General features: G+C 33.4%; 1 protein-coding gene across 1 annotated transcript in view; it reads right to left on the reverse strand.

Annotated features, from left to right (window-relative positions):
• The window catches only part of btk (Bruton agammaglobulinemia tyrosine kinase), a 31,449-nt gene extending 25,977 nt beyond the window's left edge, over window positions 1-5,472 (reverse strand). The window contains exon 1 of the mRNA XM_036568914.1: window positions 5,341-5,472. The gene's annotated coding sequence lies outside the window, so the exon portion shown is untranslated. The remainder of the gene's footprint in view (window positions 1-5,340) is intronic.
• Window positions 5,473-6,312: the final 840 nt, after the last annotated feature.

Consider the following 6,312-nt stretch of genomic DNA (forward strand, 5'->3'; position numbering starts at 1 on the left):
GTGTGTAAAATGGATGTGTTCCTGAGTCTTTAATGTACACCCAATTATATACCACTGGCTGTGTCAAATGATTTCCTCTAAAGTAGCTTGCTATGTGCTTCAAATTTTGCTAATATTTAAATAAAAACTCTGTTGTTGGCTAATGACAGGCCTCTTTTTTGTGATTGTGAAAGTTATGTACACCTTTTACCTTTTCTGATTTCAAGTTATTTGTTACCAATGATCTAATCCCATGCAAAAATGTTTCTACATTACAAAGATAGCATTGATTCTAAGTTTGAAATGAATTAAATTGAACCTTGAATTGAACAATCAAATAAATACATCATCATTTATAATAGCTTCCTTAGTTTTTGACAGTGAGCTCTGATATGGCCACAATGTAAGTTCATCTGAAACTTGCAGTACTCGTCAAATGCATCACTCTCGTTGTCTAAATAGGCCTAACCTATACTGAACACAAAAGGGACATATATTACAAACCTCCTCTGATTACTGCGAAAGGCAGATTGTGAAGAAATTTGAAACTGAAAGATATATATTAAGGTTTTAGCTAGTGATCAGAATAATAAATGTGTTTTAACAGACACATCTACACACAGCTCTCTAATTTACTGCACATGAAAATTTTGTGTCTCTTAACACTAATATGATTGAAAGCTGCCCATTTCTCAGCACAGTGACTGCATCCAGAAATATTTCAGCTTTCAACAACTACAGTTTTCAGTAGACAGTTTCACTAATTTCATTAAATACTAAGCAGTCTTTTGTCACCTCTTTCTGCTCTGTGGCACAGAAACTGAACTGTCTATTTTAAACATCATCTCATCTGAGCATTTCCTGGTTTCTTCAGCTGCTGTTGCCACCCCTTTTAACACCTCTCAACTGCTCATTTCCAAGTGTTCAGTCTTTTCTTTCTTTCTTTCTTTCTTTCTTTCTTTCTTTCTTTCTTTCTTTCTTTTTGTCTGCACTAAATGTTGGCCAGGCACAGTATACAGTTTGTTTATTAATTAGATCACATTTAACAAATTCCTTGTGATTCTTGGTGCACCTAGAATTGCATGTAAACAAACAGACAAACTAGACAAATAGACAAAATGCTTTGTGTGTTCTACTGAAGGTTCTAGGCTTGATGCAAGTCTCAAACACTGTGAATAACTGCCTGCAGTTTATACCTGTAACTTTTAGCAGCCTTGTTTAGCATGTTAAGTTGGCCATGACTCACTAGTCTAAGATGGTGGAACACATGGGGCATGAGGAAGTTGCATCAACACAGCTCAGTAATACAAAGGAAGGGAAAACTCTACTTGTATCAGTATCAGTAACCAGAGTCAGATAATTACTGTTACCCTTTTCTCTGTTTCACATCTGTTTTCCTTTTTTCTGGCCTTTACATGCATATCTACTTTTGTGTGATTAATTAACTGAGGATACTAGACTTTCTGAGATATAAAGAGAGTGAATCTTCATGCATATATATATATATATATATATATATATATATATATATATATATATATATATATATATATATATATATATATATCAGTATATATATATAGCAGTGTCTAATGAGCATAAGCAGTACAAAGGTGCATATACTCCTATAAATACTAACAAAAATATCTTAAAAACATAATGTCAGTTATTCAGCAATAACAAAACTAACAACAAATGCATTTTGTGTCTTCGCACGTATTTGTGGGTTTTTGTGTTTGTGGGTGTGGGTTACATGTGAGGACAGCATATATTTGTTGACTGATTCATATGTCGTAGCTACAGCATGGTTGTTTGTTCTTATTTCTTATGGAAAAAAACACTACATTGTATTTAGTTAGAAGCTGGGTGAAGAAACTTGTTTGACTGTCTTCAAGGCACAATAACAGTCCATTTAATTCTAAGGGACAAAGAAAGACTGAAACAAGGTAATGTAAAATGTCTTTACTTGAATTGATCTGCTTCAAGCTCTGGGGAAATATTGTTAAATATAGCATGACTTAGCTCCTCTTCAGTACTGTCTGTGAGTTTTCAGTGATCCTGTAGTGATTATAATGTTTTAGTTAGACATAGTTAAGTGTTAAAATGGCTGAAATGGTGTTTAACTTGAACTTAATATTAAGCAACAGGAACCCTCAAGTATTGTCTGCCAGTAAGGTTCCTGACTGATAAGTATTTGTGTGTTACTGATGTGGAATTAGGCTTAGGTCAGACAGCTACACTGCTCCACACATTATCTACATGTCAGTTCATTGCCCATCACTGTGCCCATCACTTTAAATACTCATTTTGCATTAACACACAACTGAAAGCAAGTATGAAGCTGAATCACTGTTTTGCATGCAAAAGTATTACTGTATTGCATGTTGTGTTGCTGGGTTTAATTTGAGCAACACAAAGGAGGTTTAGTAGAGGAAGTCAGCCTGTAAATGGTTCTTATCATTTTAGCTGGAACCTGGGTCAGTGCATGGTCTATAGATTCATGGCAGCAGAATGTGGTAAAGGGAGTTGTAGTAGACCAGAACATTTGCTTCACATTAATTTAGCATATTTTGTTTTGTTTGTTGTTAGCTATTTCACAAATATTGCATAATAATAATAATAATAATAATAATAATAATAATAATAATAATACCATTATTACAATGAAACATTTCATGTGAAGGGCTGTGTCAAAAGCTAAAAAAAAGAACATATTCAAATACACTACTGTCATATGACACTACTGTTCTGAATGACATTCACTCTGTATACCATAGATGCATTTATTTCCATGTCAGTGACAAATTAGACTAATAAAAAGAGAATGTGAAATCAGTCTCACCTAAAAATGGCCTTTTCTATTGCAATGCATTGCATTAAATTGTTCTAAGATTAATCTAAAGTGAATGCAAAATGAGAGTTTGATAAGGCACTACACCTGTAAACAGAATGCTGTGTTCCATCATAATGTAAATATGTTTGTCTTTGTACTTCATGCTTAAATTATTGCCTTTACCTGTATCTACCAAAATGAAATTTCATAATAATGCAGCAACACCTTTGCTGCCTTCACATGAGGGAGGGCTAATGCAGATTTAAGTTTCTTCTAGTTGAGTGTTGTTGTGGCCTGTGTGATGAGTTTCAACATTTGTAGCAAGTCAGTCCAACCACACATTAGAAAAAAAAAAAATTGACAGTCCTTTTGAATTGCAAACTAGGGCAATATAACTGAAATAAAACAAAAACAGTAAGACTTAAAAAAAAATAAATAAAATAACCGCACAGTTGCTATTAGCGCAACCTTACGCATCAGTCATTGGTCATTTTCATTTAGTCATGTTTAAAGCATAGAAGGCTTCCATTGCATTAGGTCAGATAGAATTTTGTAACTGTCAGAAATGAAAGGAAATATATGACCCCTGTGCTAAATTATGATTCAAAGAATAATTTTTTTTCAGCTATAATCTACGTGCAATAAACAGTCATATGCAATGTACATTTACTTTTTCATAGCTTACAGTTCCTTTACAGTAAAAGCATTATCAACTTTTTATCGTAAGTGAATATAAAGAGATTTTATTCCAAGTAATTTTGGAGCATTAGAGATGTGTTCAAATAATAGGTAGAAAAATAAAAATTGGTTGAAAAGTTGAGATATATGTTTGTTTCTCTTCAGACAGTGACAATATACATAGAGCGCCTTAATAACAGTCTGCTTTTAGTAGACGAAGATGAAAAAACTAAAACTTAATTCTTCTTGACTAGTGAAATGTTATATTCTTCCAAATATTCAGAGAGAACAGACTTATGTAAATAAGTAGAGAGAAACCTGATGATTCACTGATGCGAACAAGATGCATTTGCTTAATATGTGAAAGCTTCCTTGTTGCAAGCTGGTCTGTTTCCGCTTTTCCAAAACCATTGAGGCATAATGATCATCCCTTTGATAGAGAAAATATTTTCCCTACTTTTTAATGGTCTTATGAGGTATATTTTACTTACACACTTAGCATATGCTTTTAATCAGAGTGAATTCCAATTAAATTACGTTACAGAGCTAGGAGTCTTGCCCAATGATCTTATTAGCATAAGGCATGTACTATACACCATGTACTATACTAAGTATTAACACAAGCAGAGATCAAACCCCCATCTGCCACATGGAGGGTAGCAATGTTACCCATTTCACTATATCAACATGTATCACTTGTTACATAAATAGTTATACTATACACTATAATTAAGTCTAAGTAATATGTTTCTTTCTGATTTTTGGTATGTTATTGTACTAGGGTAATTAAGTATTGCATAAAATGTAGTCATAAAAACTCACATTTCCTGCATTATTGCAAAATGAAACTACAGGTCAAGATTTGATGGCATAATTTCTAAACGCAGAACCGAACTACTACAAGTTCACTGAACAGTCTTTCTCTAAAATGAAAAATGTGAATCAGTCCACTTGTAGTTATTTCTCTCATCATAAATACCTGTCTACCTAAACATGTTAAAATACTGTCATATGATATGCAGTGGCAACTGCAGCTACCTATAAAAGGGAAAACAGAAATATTCCAGCTGGTCAGTGGTGACATGTATGTTTACCATCCTCAAAGCTAATTAACTTATCATTACTGGTAAAACTATTTGGTAAAATGACATTACATGTTTAAGAATATTAACATGTTTACATGATCTAATTTGTTAATGTTTTTATATTATCTTTGCATAGCATGATATAACTGACAACAAGCAAACAAAGTGAACAATCCAAGAACTTTAGAATAGGTACCTTGTGCAGATGCATTTTCTTAATTTGAGACACAAATTATTCAAATTATTTGACTAAATTTCAGAGTTCTATGGACATATCTTCCTGTTTCTTTCAATCGTTCCTGTATTAAAGCCAGCTTTCCATACTGCAGTGTCGATTTGCATTGTGCAGCCACAATACAATGGATTTTATTAAATAGCTAAGAGGCTTATATAATGCATGTAATTGTACGCAGAAGAAGACCCCTAGGGGAACTAAAGCTCACTGGGTAAAAAAAACAAAAAGCTATCATCATCAAAGAATGTCATGCTCTGTCACGGTATGATAGTTTTTTAACCTTGACTATTATCAGTTGTGCAAGTTGTTCAGCATTTGTATTCTGCATGCACAGTTTAAACTGAATAATAAAATAAGCATATGTAGCAGTGTAAATAGTACTGTGAATATTTTTTGTTGGACTATTTTGGACTATCTGCCTCGTCCAGCAACTAAGTGCTGCTTATAAGGAAGCCATAGTCTGAATTTTTCAATTGAAGCCTGATATTTTACCCCAAAAAGGACCATCATATACATTTATCAGTTCTTACCTGATCCCTGTGATCCACTATGATCCGTGAACACAATCTTAAGCACGGTCTTTGTGCTGGCACATAAGTTTGACTGCTCTGTTCTTCCTATTCAGCAAGTGTGAATGTGTGCAACAGTTGACTAAACCCCACCCTTTCACAGGATTTCTTTACCAGTTCCCCTTTTGCTTCCTGCTCATTTTCATATCACCCCTCGTGTTGTTTTAGCTGTTAGATGTTTCAGCACCTCCCAGCAAAATGTGAGTGTACTAGACCTTTAAAAACAGATTTAGTGTTAGACTGCTTTCTTAAGATTATGGTATGCTAATATAATATTCATATGAAAGTTCCTAATACAAATTTCTACAGAAACTTTATATTAAATCTTATGCTTTTAAAATTCAGCCAGGGCAGATTATTTACACAAAATTATTTAAACAAAAAAATATTATTCAACACTCCTATGGCTTATTTGAAGTTTCATGCCCAGGTAAGAAAATATTCTTGATTTTCCTGAACACAACTTGTCATAATATAGTACTTCCCTTGTTAACTTTCTCTGTGTCTCCCCCTGTCCATGAAAACAGTCTAAGACAATCCAACTACTGGTTCCTGGTTCAGTCATACAATGCATACAGAAAGTGAACAGCCCTTTTTAAAATATTCACTTTTTGTTGCCCATAAACTCCAAAACAGTGGCAACAGGGGCCACATAAATGCTTTCACATTCAGAGAGCTCTATAATTATCTGAAAATATGGTGAGACCCAAAGTTAGTGTGAGTGTCCATAGCATCACGAAACGAATGAATGCCAGGTGATTAAAAATCTGTAAATACAATATTGTGACACATTTAATGATTAGGCAAAGCCAAAATAAGTCCATTCAACTACTTTGGTAACAACCAGAGTTATATTGTAGTGTTTTTTTTATTTTAATACTATGATACAGTACTATATTATTATTACTATTGTTATTTTTATTTTCATGTGTC

This window comes from Colossoma macropomum, unplaced genomic scaffold (genome assembly GCF_904425465.1).
Source record: "Colossoma macropomum unplaced genomic scaffold, Colossoma_macropomum, whole genome shotgun sequence".
In the NCBI taxonomy this organism is placed as follows: domain Eukaryota; kingdom Metazoa; phylum Chordata; class Actinopteri; order Characiformes; family Serrasalmidae; genus Colossoma; species Colossoma macropomum.